Genomic DNA, 16,441 nt, shown 5'->3' with positions numbered 1-16,441 from the left:
GAGACTTCGCCTTTCCCTTCACTTTTCCGCCTTTACCACGTCCGGACATTTTACTATCGATTGCTTCTAGAACTCGCTCGCCTTAGAGTTGAAATCTGTACTAAAACTGTCAACATACTAGCAACGAATTTTGTTCGTAAGCCGAACGCATGATCTCGTACGCGACCAATGAAAGGCTAACTCAGATAATAGGCGGGGCTTAGGAGTGTATTTAAGGAGCCTATAAATTCTAAGGATTCCTGAAATTTGTTTTAGTCTAGTACTTTTCGTGGTTCCTTTAATATCGTAATATTTATTTCGAAATGCCTCCGAAAACAAGCGGTAAGGCGGCCAAAAAGGCCGGTAAGGCTCAGAAAAATATCTCCAAAAGTGACAAGAAAAAGAAACGCAAGAGGAAGGAAAGCTACGCGATCTACATTTACAAAGTTTTAAAGCAAGTTCATCCCGATACGGGTATCTCCAGCAAGGCCATGTCGATCATGAATTCTTTCGTGAACGATATATTCGAAAGGATAGCCGCCGAAGCGTCCCGTCTCGCTCATTACAATAAAAGATCTACTATCACAAGCAGAGAAATCCAAACTGCCGTGCGATTATTGCTGCCCGGTGAATTGGCTAAGCACGCCGTTAGTGAAGGTACCAAAGCCGTCACTAAATATACCAGTTCTAAGTAAACCATAAGCCTTGAATATCATAAAGGAGAAAACGGTTCTTTTCAGAGCCACAATTTAGATAAATAAAAAAAGAAATAATCTTAAAAAAATTAATTTTATATATTATACAGCTGTAGTATCCAATATTGAAATACAAATTTTGTTATCAACAGTATATTATTATTCTTTGGTTATTAGTGATTACATTATTTTTTCTTTAGTTTTTAAAAACAATGCGTATAAGTACACCGACTGTTATTAATTACTAACATGTAGTCGAATATAACTCTGAGATAAAAATCCATAACTCTTTTAGTGGTTTATATAAATATCGATAAAAGAATATTAATTGAATTATCTTCTTTTTCTTTGATTAAATTTAGGTGGTTCTGAAAAGAACCGTTTTTTTTTGTTGCAAAATACGAATATAAGTAGAGTATTATAAATGATAGAAAATAAAGTTTAGGCACGTTCGCCTCTGATACGTCTGGCTAGCTGAATATCCTTGGGCATGATGGTTACTCGCTTTGCATGTATCGCACATAAATTAGTATCCTCAAAAAGGCCAACTAAATAAGCTTCGCTGGCCTCTTGTAAAGCCATTACCGCCGAACTTTGAAAACGTAAATCGGTCTTGAAATCTTGAGCGATTTCGCGAACCAATCGTTGAAAAGGTAATTTCCTAATCAATAATTCGGTGCTCTTTTGATAACGACGAATCTCCCGCAAAGCGACCGTCCCAGGTCGGTAGCGATGTGGTTTCTTAACGCCACCGGTAGCTGGAGCGCTTTTCCTGGCCGCTTTGGTAGCCAATTGTTTCCTAGGAGCTTTACCTCCTGTTGATTTTCGCGCAGTTTGCTTGGTACGAGCCATATTTTTAAAATAGAGGTAATGAGAAAAATTAACAAACGCAAACGACGGCGACCCCTTTCGGACTGATTCGGTCATAAAATCAGAGAGTCCTTTTTATAACATGTTATCTAATCTGATTGGTCCGTTTTGTGCCAGTGGGCGGAACTCAATCCTAAGTCTACAAAACCGGGCTGATTGAATGTAATCGACAACAGTTGTCCGTAGCACTCGTGTTGTGAGCGCGCTACTTATTCGAGATCATTTATTTTTTTTGTATTAGGTTCGATAAAAGATGACCGGCAGAGGTAAAGGTGGTAAAGGTTTGGGAAAAGGAGGAGCCAAGCGGCATCGTAAAGTGCTTCGTGATAATATCCAAGGTATTACGAAGCCCGCCATTAGAAGATTGGCTAGACGAGGCGGCGTAAAACGTATATCTGGTCTGATTTACGAAGAGACCAGAGGTGTTTTAAAAGTGTTTTTGGAAAACGTCATCAGAGATGCCGTTACATATACCGAACACGCCAAAAGAAAAACCGTTACCGCAATGGATGTAGTATACGCCTTGAAACGTCAAGGACGTACATTATACGGGTTTGGAGGTTAAGTCACATTTTATTCGCGAACTAACGTGAAATGTGACCCTCAAAATTAATTTTAGAAAAATTAAACAACGGTTCTTTTCAGAACCACAAATTTATCGATATTTAAAAAACGGAAGCTCTATTAGGATTTAAGGATAATCTTTCAATCATTACAATCATCATAATTTTATTTAAAATAATAATTTAAGTATAACTGGCCCTAATTATTTGAGGGTTTGGATTCCAAAACTCTATACTTAATAAATAGACCGCCCCTTAAATTCATCGTTAATTACATAGATTATATACAAGGCGCGATGTTATAATACGGTTCGATTTTACTAAAGGAGAACCGCTAGAAATAAATCCTTCATATTATTTCGACTTAATTGTTGTTTAATAAAACGATAATTATTGGTATTGGAATGTCTCTTAATTTATCTTACACACCCAAAAAACAATCTTTAAAGTACTTAAACTGTTTATTAGAATATTTTAAATAATTAGTAAGTGCAAGTCATAATATGAGTTTTAATTTTAAGTTCTTTTTTTGTTTTATTATTTTGGTGGTCCTGAAAAGGACCGATAGTTAAAAGGTTTTTGTACGACACAAAAACCCTAAGGCTCATGTAACTTATTTGGTTTTACTATCTGTTTTTTTCGGTAACAATACGGCCTGGATGTTTGGTAGAACGCCGCCCTGGGCTATAGTAACACCGGAGAGGAGTTTGTTCAGTTCTTCGTCATTTCTGATGGCCAATTGTAAATGCCTAGGGATAATCCTTGTTTTCTTGTTGTCTCTAGCGGCGTTACCTGCCAACTCGAGAACTTCGGCCGCCAAATATTCCATTACGGCAGCTAAGTAGACGGGAGCACCGGCCCCTACGCGTTCGGCATAATTTCCTTTCCTTAAAAGCCGGTGAATACGGCCAACAGGAAATTGTAATCCCGCTCGGTTGGAACGAGATTTCGCCTTTCCCTTCACTTTTCCACCCTTACCACGTCCAGACATTGTATTGCTAACTTTTTTAAACTAAAAATAACCGAAAAACTAATGGCGACAACGCTCACGTCCTTTCGACAACGAATGAACAACTGGCAGTGAACTGTCCAGCGAATAGCTTTTATTCGGCAACTTCTCAAAACACTAGTACGTTTCCTACTCGACCAATCAGAGCTTTCTACGACATAACGCCAAGAATGGGCGGAGCTTAGAAGTGTAGCGTCATTTATCAAATAATTAAACGACTATAGGTATATTTCGGTTTAGTCTTTTATCTTTTGCTGTATGGGTAGGTCGCGAATCTCATTCGTTTAAAATGCCACCGAAGACAAGCGGTAAAGCGGCAAAAAAGGCTGGAAAAGCCCAGAAAAACATTTCTAAGAGCGATAAGAAAAAAAAGCGTAGGAGGAAGGAAAGCTACGCGATTTACATATACAAAGTTTTAAAGCAGGTTCATCCCGATACGGGTATTTCCAGCAAGGCCATGTCGATTATGAATTCTTTCGTGAACGATATATTCGAAAGGATAGCCGCCGAAGCGTCGCGCCTCGCCCATTACAATAAAAGATCGACCATCACGAGCAGAGAAATCCAAACCGCCGTTAGGTTATTGTTACCCGGTGAATTGGCTAAGCATGCCGTTAGCGAAGGTACCAAAGCTGTCACTAAATATACCAGTTCTAAGTAAACGAAATATATTATTTTGAAGGTGATCATAATAATATGAAGGGTGGAAAACGGCTCTTTTCAGAGCCCCAAAATGTTTAAAGAAGAAAAAAAGAAATAAACTATTGTTAAGAAGATAGGATATATACGAAGTCAAATAAATTAAAATATAGTAATCGTTCATAAAAATGTTAAAATATCCAGAAAAAAATATTTTATTTTATATATTCATTCCTTTACGGTAACATAATAACAGTATATGTGATACCCCTTTCTTATCGTGATATAAACTTCAAGTCAATCCAGCAGGTGTTCACACCTTATTACTAAGGATTCCTCAATATTCACAATATATTTGTGAGCATAATATTCTAAATTCAATTCACAAATATTATAACTAAAGCGTCATATAAACGGAAAAAATATCAATGTCTCTTTTTTCTAATAGAAGTTGGTGGTTCTGAGAAGAACCTTTTTTTTTCATATAAATACAAAAAACGACCTTAATATAGGACAGCCGTAGCATTTATGCACGTTCGCCTCTAATGCGTCTGGCTAATTGAATGTCCTTAGGCATGATAGTTACTCGTTTAGCATGGATCGCACACAAATTGGTGTCTTCAAAGAGACCAACCAAATAGGCCTCGCTAGCTTCTTGCAAAGCCATCACTGCCGAACTTTGGAAACGTAAATCGGTCTTGAAATCCTGAGCGATTTCGCGAACCAATCGTTGGAAAGGCAATTTCCTAATCAATAATTCGGTACTCTTCTGATAGCGTCGGATTTCTCTTAGAGCGACCGTACCGGGTCTGTAACGATGCGGTTTTTTAACACCACCGGTAGCGGGAGCGCTTTTCCTGGCTGCTTTAGTAGCCAATTGTTTTCTGGGAGCCTTACCTCCGGTTGATTTTCGAGCAGTTTGCTTGGTACGAGCCATCGTCTAAACGGGTCTGACTTCAAACGTGTAGGAAGAATTACAAGCGCAAGCACCAACGAACTTTTGGAAACTGATCGAAGGTGTCAAAGAAATCTCCCTTTTTAATAATGTGTGAAGATATTCTGATTGGTCCGGCTAGCATCTGTGGGCGGGACCCGATTCGAACTCAACAAAACCCATGGTAGGATTTGAAATTGAAATAGTTACCCGTAGTATTCGAGGTGTACGCTGCACAATTCGATTATAAATTTGCTTTCTTTTAATACTAAATTGAATAAATCATGACGGGCAGAGGTAAAGGTGGTAAAGGTTTGGGAAAAGGAGGCGCTAAGCGGCATCGTAAAGTGCTTCGTGATAATATCCAAGGTATTACGAAACCCGCCATCAGAAGATTGGCTAGGCGGGGTGGAGTTAAACGTATATCCGGTCTAATTTATGAAGAAACCAGAGGTGTATTAAAAGTATTTTTGGAAAACGTTATCAGAGACGCCGTCACTTATACCGAACACGCCAAAAGGAAAACCGTTACTGCCATGGATGTAGTATACGCCCTCAAACGCCAAGGACGAACCCTATACGGATTTGGCGGTTAAATAAAGTATTATATATGCTGACCAATTAAAACAGAACAACGTATCTATTCAACTAAAGAAAACAACGGTTCTTTTCAGAGCCACAAATTTACTAGCATAAAAAAAGAAATTTATTATTCGAAAATGGACTAAGATGACGTTAAATTTTATTAAATATCTGCTCCTTTCATCTAAGATTTACTTGTAAAGTAACAAATATACTGCATTATAATAGACGATCGTAATATAAAAAGATAGATAAAGTTTAAAATAAGATTTCATAATAAATGTTAGGTTAATGACAAGAATGTAAATGATGGTGAACAATCGAATACCGAATCTTCGTTGAAGCTTTAATATAGTTTTCCTTTAGAGAGAAAATACTCCGAGATAAACTTCGCGTCGATGAGCTTGGAGAATCCTTAAGATTTCAAAGAAGGTACGGTAGTTCTACGCACGTATGTATGGAGATCGCGTTCCATGTATTTATTGACTTTAGATAACTATTTATGAAAACAGATTTCAACTAAAGAAGCAAAATATACTATAATATATATGAGCATTGTATCGATACAGAAGGGTTTGACACGATATTCTTATAGACGTCTCGATATCGTTGCTCACACCGATACGTTCGATTGTAACCCAGAGTTCGGATGGTGTTAAGAAACCGTTAAATAAGAAGTATATTAGTATAGGATCGGTTAATTTTCATGTCATTGTTTTCTTACAGTTAATTCGACAACGGTACGTTTCGATATAGATTCGTTTTGGACAACGAACAATCTGTACCGCATCAATTAGGAATAATATGTCTCGTTTCTCCAATAATAGCATTAGATCTGTACGGAATTGCATTTATATCAAAAGACGATATATCGGGGGACGTAGATTTGAAAAGATATATTTTCATAGTTATAACCGAAAGTCTATAACTCGAATGTAAATTGGTAGTTTCGACGGAATCGAGAGCAACGCTTGATTTTGTGCTTCCTTCTAAGACGATAGTCAACGTAAAATTTATTGGTAAAGTTTGCTACTTCTACTACGTTTTATCTTTTAACGCCTCGAACATAAATCGTATGATATTCTAAAGGATTTATGTATTTAATATGAGAAATAAGTAAACGGTTCCAAGCTCGATGAACGTTTCGACGAAGCCGGAATATGGAACGTCGTTCGCGCTCGACCGTTCAGTCCTCCGTTCGGCTCATATCATATAGGGTACGCATTAAATGAGAGCGACCGCCAGACAGTTAAAATACGCGAACGAGAAGCATACGCACGTACGTAACTTTGTCAAACGAATCGTGATTAGAACGTTCTTATAAGAAAATTAAGAAATTATATCAGAATGTCGGACGTCGATATTAGCGGACAAGCGGTTTCTCCTTCGTCGAATCAAGGGAGTGGAGGAAATTCCGCCGCCGTTGTTAACGCATCGTCAACAGGCACACCGGCCGGGTCGAATTCATCTTCGGTGTCGGCTACGGGAGCCGCATCAGCTACAGCCGGTAGCGCAGGTTCGTCTGCAGGAGGGAAGAAAGAAAAATCCACTTCGAGCAAGGCGAAGAGTTCTAAATCGAAAGTTAGTCATCCTCCGATCGCTGATATGGTAACGAGTGCAATTAAAGGATTGAAAGAGAAAGGCGGAACTTCCTTCAGAGCTATTAAAAAATACATAGCGGCCAATTACAAAGTGGATGCTGACAAATTATCGCCCTTTATAAAGAAATATATAAAGACGTGGATCGCTTCGGGTGTTTTGGTACAAACGAAGGGCAAAGGAGCTTCCGGATCATTTAAATTAGCGGCTTCGGCACGTAAAGCAGGAGGTACGACAGCCGCAGGTACGAAGAAAAGAAAAACGGCCACTGCCAAAACCGGACAGAAAAATAAACGAAAACCAGTAGGAGGTGCCGCGACAGCTACGACAGCCGGTGGTAAAAAAGCGTCTGCCAAAAAAACCTCAGAGAAAACGGAAAAAAAGACGACCGCCGCCTCCGCCTCAACTAAGAAAACCACAGCTAAAAGTAAGAAAGGTGAATCTGCAACTTTGGCCGAGAAAAAAGCTTCTGCCAAAAAAGCCGTCGAAAAGAAAACAGGAAAGAAATCTACCGCCGCCACGACTACGTCCGCTTCCAATGCCGCCGCTAATAGTTCATCTTCGAAAGCAGCAAAAAGCAACACGGCCGCAAGATCCCCGAAATCGCCTTCCAAAGCGAAAAAATCTAATAAAGCCGGACCTACGAAAAAGCCCAAGGCGCCTAAACCGAAAAGTGCTAAGACGACGACCTCAACTGTTCGTGTTGCCGCTGGTGAAGGTGCGAAAACTAAAAAACCAGTATCACCAAAGAAAAAGAAATAAAACTATTTCTACTACGTATGACGATATATTAAACAGGCGACACATTTCATCGTCAGATCAAGAAGACACGGAGTTGAAAATTACAAATATCCCGACACTCCTGGACGTGCTACGACTTCCCTAAAAAATACGTTCGTCCAAGACCGTATTTTTTTAATAGAAAAAAAACGGTTCTTTTCAGAACCACAATATAACTTTATAAAAGAAAGAATATTTATATAATTTATTTATTATCTTATTATTACTTAAATGATTATTTTCTAGATAGAGCCGTAACTAATTAGGGAACCGATCGATCGATACTCTAAAACAGTAATAAAGGAATATTCAGTACAGATCAGATTATTTATAAATTTTCTAGTTAATATTTATTCTTTAATAAGAACGCGTATTCTAACTTCTTTTTTATACGATTTTGTTGGCCCTGAAAAGGACCGATATTAAAGGGCGTATGCAAAACTTTAAACGGTTTGCGTTATCTATTTGGTTTTGCTGTCTGTCTTTTTAGGCAATAATACTGCTTGAATGTTAGGCAAGACGCCGCCCTGGGCAATAGTAACGCCAGATAACAGTTTATTCAATTCCTCGTCGTTTCTGATGGCCAATTGTAAATGCCTAGGGATAATCCTTGTTTTCTTGTTGTCTCTAGCGGCGTTACCCGCCAACTCGAGAACTTCGGCCGCCAGATATTCCATTACGGCAGCTAAGTAAACGGGAGCACCGGCCCCTACGCGTTCGGCATAATTTCCTTTCCTTAGAAGTCGGTGAATACGACCGACAGGAAATTGTAATCCCGCACGATTGGAACGAGACTTCGCCTTTCCCTTCACTTTTCCGCCTTTACCACGTCCGGACATGTTAATCTCGATCGTTGTTAGATACTGCTCACCTTTAAATCAAAAACGGTACTGGAAATTTCTTACAGATCGGCCTGGAATTTTGTCCGCGAGCCAAACTCGTTATATCATACGCGACCAATCAGACTCTAACTCGGGCTATGGGCGGGGCTTAGAAGTGTTCCTTCGAATGTTATAAGTTCTAGAATTAAAGGCATTTTTTTAGTTAAGTACTCTTTGAGGTACGTGAGACGTCGGGATTTTTATTTCGAAATGCCACCGAAGACAAGCGGTAAGGCGGCCAAGAAAGCCGGAAAAGCCCAGAAAAATATCTCTAAGAGCGACAAGAAAAAGAAGCGCAGGAGGAAGGAAAGCTATGCGATTTACATATACAAAGTTTTAAAGCAGGTTCATCCCGATACGGGTATCTCCAGCAAGGCCATGTCGATCATGAATTCTTTCGTGAACGATATATTCGAAAGGATAGCCGCCGAAGCGTCGCGTCTCGCCCATTACAATAAGAGATCAACGATCACGAGCAGAGAAATCCAAACCGCCGTTAGGTTATTGTTACCCGGTGAGTTGGCTAAGCACGCCGTTAGCGAAGGTACCAAAGCAGTCACCAAATATACCAGTTCTAAGTAAATTAATTCACATACCTATGTGTGTTTCAATATACTACTTACCTGCAAAATCGGTTCTTTTCAGAACCACAATTGGATATACATTTTAAAAAATGAAATGTTAAACAGTAGCTGACATTTTATAAAAACAGAATTTTCAGATATATATATATATATTGTAGTTATTGTATTGAATTATATTATATCATTATAATCTGTTATATAGTAAGTATATAGAATAAGTTTTGTAAAAATGGTACGGCCCGAGATTGTTATTTAAAAATAAGGTAAAGTATTTCTGGAGTGACTTCGAAAATATGTGTATTCATTTTTATTACGTTTATGACTATATGATAATTAATTTATTTTTCCTAACTGTGGCTAATTGTGGATTGTGGCTAATTTCTACACGATAAGTATTAATCACGGGAACGTCTCGAAATGAACAAATAGGAACTGTAATTAATCAAGAATTTAGAATGGAACTATCGTCCTAATATAATGAGGATCGTCAAAGAGAAGATACTTTTTTTTTCGTTTACTAGGTTGACCTTGCTTGGGGACAGTGGAACTCAGTGGAAAATCGCTGATGGTGGGTGAGGAGGATAGGCCTGTGGTCAGAATCGATATCTTGGAGTACTTGCAGGTCAGAGGCTTGATTCGAATTTTGATAGATAAAAAAGTCAATTATTGTCGGTCGATTGGAGGAGTAGTGAGTTGGTTCGCTTGGAGCAATAAGCCCAAGTTCCAACTCATCTATTATCCCGGCCGATAGTAATTCTTCCAATAGCTGTGTGGTTGATGGCGTTGAAAATGGCCTGAAAATCTCCTTGGTCATCTGAATATGTTCCGAAGAGTATTTCGCCAATGGAGATCGGGTTCGTGTTCTAGTGGAATCCAGACCAGCCAGACGACTGTTATCTTGAGTTCCCCGTACATGAGTGGGGGGAGGAATTGGTCTTTTGGGTTTGGTTGTTTTTGGAGTAGGTCGGCACTTGCATCCCGAGTAATTTGCGGTGTATGGTTCTCAACAGTTGGTGCATTTCGGCGGGGAATTTCTGTCTTTGGGACTTGACGTAGGCCGGAGTGGCTTTACAGTTGGCCGATGAATGACCGTAGAATTGGCAGTTAAAACGTTGAACGCGCCTGCCGTTGCCGCGCTGGGCTTGGACTTTTACCACCTGATTCATTAGGCGGTCGACCGCGAAGATACGGCGTTCCTCTCGAGGAACCGACCAACATGGATTGGATTGAAACCGAGCTTCATGAGCGCGGTTCGGACTTCGAGTTACCATTACGTCGAGAGAGAAATATAATATATTAGCTGACCCCGCAGACACTCCGTACCCTGTACTCAATGGATAAATAAAGGATTCATTCTATCAAATTCTTCGTTCAAATCACTTTCGAATCATCCTTAGGAACATTCTGATATCGGAAAACCTTATCCGTAGTCGATAAACGATATCTAACGGATGAATTATAGAAAATGGCCAATAAGCGGCAAATATCCGATCGTAAGGGTGCACCATCGTTTCGGCGAATCATTCTTTTGGAATCTTACGTTCTACAAGCAAAACATTTATTCATAGGTATATACCGATAATAACGAACGGGCCGACGTAACAACCTAAAATGTCCTGAAATACGTGAGAACAGTTTTACTCCGATCGCCGTATCGATATGTGACAGTATCCATCCTATGAAGGATCTTTACATTCTACTAGCATAATTTTATGGATCGGAATTTTCCGACTTTTAAAGAACGTGATCGGCAGTCTAGAAACGGCCTGAGGACGTATTAACACGAGAGGTTAAAATTATTGCTTTAGAAGTTCACGTTGTCTAAAGCTAAAGTTTATTCATCGGAACATTCCGATAATAACGAGAACGGGCAGACGTAAAAACGAAAAATTTGCGCAACGTCCGTATAAACGATCTGTTCTAAAACACCCATACATTTCCGATAGCTGGCGAGAGACCCGCGCTTAAATCGTGTGCGCTTCTACGTGGGGCGATACGAGAGACGGATACGACGGGTCGGGTCGACCGGCGCTGTGACACTTTTACCGAGTGGCTTTTGATCAGCGAAGGTGGTATTACATATTATATGTTAATATATAAGATCCGAACCGTATTTTTTTATTTATCTAAATAAAAAGCGTATTTCGTCGTGTTATTATATATTCGTAACGCTCTCGCGATTTTGTATCGTCGTTTCGTTGTTCTTCCTGGTCGGTTTTTTTCGATATATCGGGAAGCGTACGACGACGACGACGGTATCACTGCGAGATCGCGAATTCGGCGGGAACATTCGGCTTCGTTAGAAGAAGATGATCCACGATTCATATGCGATTGGAATTATTATTTTTATGGACGTATCGGTTTTTCATCGGAACGTTCATAAAACAGCAACACATTTTGCGATAGCTCTCTGCTCTCCGAGCGAGAATAAAATAAAAAATCACGAAACGTTTCTCGTACGAGGTTTCCTTGTCGCTTTATATATTTCTATCTAGCGAAGGGTTCGGAGAGAATGTTTTTCGAGGTCTTATAAACGCCGAACGATATTTTGCGGCATCCAATTTTCGACGTAGTCGACGATCGTCGTCGATAATCGAGATAATTGGGTGCCTAGTCGATCGGTTGTGTATAAAAAAAACAAAAGATGTGTCTAAGATGATGATATCGTTTTGTTTTATTAGACAACTAATATTAAAATGTAAGAGCGTGGCGCCTCGGACCGGTTTTTCCGTCGTCTAGGCGCGCTATCATGCACCTCCTTTTTATTAGTCGTCGATATATATTATATATCGTCGTCTTACGCACACGTTTCTTTATAAGTCAAACTTATAAAATAAACTGTGTCTGTATTTGTTTTATCTGCTTCGTGTCGATAAAATAATAAGAACAGTTCCCTGGTTGATCCTGCCAGTAGTCATATGCTTGTCTCAAAGATTAAGCCATGCATGTCTCAGTACATACCGAATTAAGGTGAAACCGCGAAAGGCTCATTAAATCAGTTATGGTTCCTTAGATCGTACCCACAATTACTTGGATAACTGTGGTAATTCTAGAGCTAATACATGCAAACAGAGCTCCGACCAGAGATGGAAGGAGTGCTTTTATTAGATCAAAACCAATCGGTTTCGGGTTCGCGCTCGTCATCGTACAACTTGGTGACTCTGAATAACTTTAAGCTGATCGCACGGTCTCGCACCGGCGACACATCTTTCAAATGTCTGCCTTATCAACTGTCGATGGTAGGTTCTGCGCCTACCATGGTCGTAACGGGTAACGGGGAATCAGGGTTCGATTCCGGAGAGGGAGCCTGAGAAACGGCTACCACATCCAAGGAAGGCAGCAGGCGCGCAAATTACCCACTCCCGGCACGGGGAGGTAGTGACGAAAAATAACGATACGGGACTCATCCGAGGCCCCGTAATCGGAATGAGTACACTCTAAACCCTTTAACGAGGATCAATTGGAGGGCCAGTCTGGTGCCAGCAGCCGCGGTAATTCCAGCTCCAATAGCGTATATTAAAGTTGTTGCGGTTAAAAAGCTCGTAGTCGAATTTGTGTCTCGCGCCGCCGGTTCATCGTTCGCGGTGTTAACTGGCGTGTTTTTCGCGAGACGTCCTGCCGGTGGGCTTAGTCGTGTCGCGTCGCCGTCGCGCGTGCGTTTCGGCGTGCGTGTTGTGCGCGTCGTGGTTACGACGGCCCAACTCAATCCTGCCGCGGTGCTCTTTACTGAGTGTCGAGGTGGGCCGGCACGTTTACTTTGAACAAATTAGAGTGCTCAAAGCAGGCTAAAATTTCGCCTGAATACTGTATGCATGGAATAATGGAATAGGACCTCGGTTCTATTTTGTTGGTTTTCGGAACCCCGAGGTAATGATTAATAGGAACGGATGGGGGCATTCGTATTGCGACGTTAGAGGTGAAATTCTTGGATCGTCGCAAGACGAACAGAAGCGAAAGCATTTGCCAAAAACGCTTTCATTGATCAAGAACGAAAGTTAGAGGTTCGAAGGCGATCAGATACCGCCCTAGTTCTAACCTTAAACGATGCCAGCTAGCGATCCGTCGACGTTCCCTAATATGACTCGACGGGCAGCTTCCGGGAAACCAAAGCTTTTGGGTTCCGGGGGAAGTATGGTTGCAAAGCTGAAACTTAAAGGAATTGACGGAAGGGCACCACCAGGAGTGGAGCCTGCGGCTTAATTTGACTCAACACGGGAAACCTCACCAGGCCCGGACACCGGAAGGATTGACAGATTGAGAGCTCTTTCTTGATTCGGTGGGTGGTGGTGCATGGCCGTTCTTAGTTGGTGGAGTGATTTGTCTGGTTAATTCCGATAACGAACGAGACTCTAGCCTGCTAACTAGGCGCTTTTTGACATCCTAAAGGCCCGCCGGCCGCGTTGCTTTCGGGTTTCGCGGTTCGTGCGCGGTTTTTACTGTCGGCGTACAAACTATTCTTCTTAGAGGGACAGGCGGCTTCTAGCCGCACGAGATTGAGCAATAACAGGTCTGTGATGCCCTTAGATGTTCTGGGCCGCACGCGCGCTACACTGAAGGAATCAGCGTGTCTTCCCTGGCCGAGCGGCCCGGGTAACCCGCTGAACCTCCTTCGTGCTAGGGATTGGGGCTTGCAATTGTTCCCCATGAACGAGGAATTCCCAGTAAGCGCGAGTCATAAGCTCGCGTTGATTACGTCCCTGCCCTTTGTACACACCGCCCGTCGCTACTACCGATTGAATGATTTAGTGAGGTCTTCGGATCGACACGCGATGGCGTTTCGGCGTCGTCGATGTGTAGGAAAAGATGACCAAACTTGATCATTTAGAGGAAGTAAAAGTCGTAACAAGGTTTCCGTAGGTGAACCTGCGGAAGGATCATTACAGTGTGTTGTTATGCCTATATATATATAATAGGTAAACGTACAAGTCTGTAAAAATCATTGTCGAACGTTAAAGAGCCATCTACGAAGTTCGGAAGTTCCGATCGAATTTCGACGTCGTCAACGTAGCTGTTTTCGGGTACCTATAATATATGGTTTTAAAAGATGTACGCCCGAAAGCGGAGATATATACGATGAAGATGTTGTTATATAGGACGACGAGTAATAATCGTCGGCCTACGACGGATTTCGTTATAAATGGACAAATCGAGCGCAAAATAAAACGATTTTGCCAATTATATTTCTAATCGACGTTTCGATCCTCATATCGACGAACATATACGATGATCGGTAATGTGATTAGTTTACGAAAATCTTATCACCCTTCGTTTGTTTCATTCCAAAAGGGTGAGATTTAGTTTACGAAAATATTGCCAAACTATGATCAGCGTATGCTCTTTTGTTGTCGTACGAGGTGAGACGACGAAAATTTACAACGAACGTCACCATTTCGAGTAGTCTGTCTCCGCTCCTCTCGTTGTGTGTAGTGGAGAAGACGAAAATAAACCGTAAGAGCGTTTTAAAGTCGACGGCGGCTGCGAAAGGGGCGCAAGCGCTGTCTATGACGTGAGCGCGCGTCGTCGTCGTCGTCGTCGTCTTATAATAGAAACGTTTCGATATGCGTTTAAAACCTAACTTAAAAAAAGATTACCCTAAACGGTGGATCACTTGGCTCGTGGGTCGATGAAGAACGCAGCTAATTGCGCGTCAACTTGTGAACTGCAGGACACATGAACATCGACATTTCGAACGCACATTGCGGTCCTGGGATCTCATACCCGGACCACTCCTGGCTGAGGGTCGTATCTCATTTCAAGACTGCTCGGATTTTCTTTGATCTTCGCGATCGACGAGAAATGTCTGAGCGTGCTGAGCGTATAAGCGCGATTCGATCGCGACGTTCTAAAACGTGACAGCGGACCCGTACGTGTGACCTAACTCTCTCGTACGGGTCGTACGAATATGAAAGGGATGAGACGTGTTTAAAACGGTCGTTCGCACGTTTTTGTGATAAACGTAGCGCGCACCATTAATACGATCGTCGTATCCGATAAAATTAGTTTTTAATCGACGTCGGATCGTAGGTGCGTTGTCTCTCGAATACGAGGGAGAAAACACCGTTTTTCGACGGCGCGTCTTTTCCATTCTAAACTTTTATATTTCGTATTGGCTCCTAATCTTCATTATTATGATGATTACGAGCGCCACGCATATTAAACTAGCGACCTCAGAGCAGGTGAGACTACCCGCTGAATTTAAGCATATTACTAAGCGGAGGAAAAGAAACTAACTAGGATTCCCTTAGTAGCTGCGAGCGAACAGGGATTAGCCCAGCACCGAATCCCGCGACCGACATCGGGCGCCGGGAAATGTGGTGTTCGGGAGGGTCCATTATCTCGACGTTACGTCGCGCGTCCAAGTCCATCTTGAACGGGGCAACAGCCCATAGAGGGTGCCAGGCCCGTAGCGACCGTGACTGACGGCGAGAGGATCTCTCCTTAGAGTCGGGTTGCTTGAGAGTGCAGCCCTAAGCGGGTGGTAAACTCCATCTAAGGCTAAATATAACCACGAGACCGATAGCGAACAAGTACCGTGAGGGAAAGTTGAAAAGCACTTTGAAGAGAGAGTTCAAGAGTACGTGAAACCGTTTAGGGGTAAACCTGAGAAACCCGAAAGGTCGAAGGGAGAAATTCATTCGCGGCTCGTAGTAGGCGGCGTGCGATCGCGTGACACGTGACGTTTCGGCGTTGCGCGCGCCTTTCGTACGTCGATCCGGCGACGAACGCGTGCACTTTTCTCCTTGTAGGACGTCGCGATCCGTTGGGCGTCGGCTTAAGGCTCGAGGTGGAGACCGTAGACTGCGGTTCGCGCCGTTTTCGTTTACGGACCCTCGTGTTCGCGGTCGACTCGCTCGACGGTATACCGAATGGTTTAAGGCCGCTACTCGTTAGCGTTCGGCTCGTCGCAAGCGCGTCAGATGCACGTCGGTAATCGGACCCGGTGCCGTTTCCGACCTCTGATGACTGTTGGCGACGAGGTTCTCGAACAGACCTAGACCGATCGGCGACGCTATAGCTTTGGGTACTTTCAGGACCCGTCTTGAAACACGGACCAAGGAGTCTAGCATGTGCGCGAGTCATTGGGAATCACTAAACCTAAAGGCGTAATGAAAGTGAAAGTTCGTCTCGCACGAACTCAGGGAAGATGGGCGGTTTACCCTTAAAAGTGGCCGCTTCGCATTCCCGGGGCGTCTCGTTCTCATCGCGAGAAGAGGCGCACCAAGAGCGTACACGCTGGGACCCGAAAGATGGTGAACTATGCCTGGTCAGGACGAAGTCAGGGGAAACCCTGATGGAGGTCCGTAGCGATTCTGACGTGCAAATCGA

The 16,441-nt window shown here is 42.2% G+C and overlaps 3 non-coding genes across 3 annotated transcripts in view; all 3 read left to right on the top strand.

Annotated features, from left to right (window-relative positions):
• The first annotated feature begins 12,006 nt into the window (after nt 1-12,006).
• On the top strand, nt 12,007-13,995 carry LOC143206016 (small subunit ribosomal RNA). The gene has a single exon (XR_013008059.1). It is a non-coding gene; the product is annotated as a small subunit ribosomal RNA (ribosomal RNA).
• Nucleotides 13,996-14,703: 708 nt separating this feature from the next.
• LOC143206012 (5.8S ribosomal RNA) lies at nt 14,704-14,858 on the top strand. The gene has a single exon (XR_013008055.1). It is a non-coding gene; the product is annotated as a 5.8S ribosomal RNA (ribosomal RNA).
• A 419-nt stretch (nt 14,859-15,277) lies between these two features.
• Nucleotides 15,278-16,441, top strand: part of LOC143206013 (large subunit ribosomal RNA) — a 4,098-nt gene continuing 2,934 nt past the window's right edge. Inside the window, exon 1 of the ribosomal RNA XR_013008056.1 lies at nt 15,278-16,441. This exon is cut by the window's right edge and continues 2,934 nt beyond it. This is a non-coding gene — a ribosomal RNA (large subunit ribosomal RNA).

This window comes from Rhynchophorus ferrugineus, unplaced genomic scaffold (assembly GCF_030347505.1).
Source record: "Rhynchophorus ferrugineus isolate W39M unplaced genomic scaffold, kcgeb_rfMv2 rfM510, whole genome shotgun sequence".
Lineage (NCBI taxonomy): Eukaryota > Metazoa > Arthropoda > Insecta > Coleoptera > Curculionidae > Rhynchophorus > Rhynchophorus ferrugineus.
The sequence above is the reverse complement of the archived record's forward strand: the minus strand, read 5'-3'. Positions and strand labels throughout refer to the sequence as shown.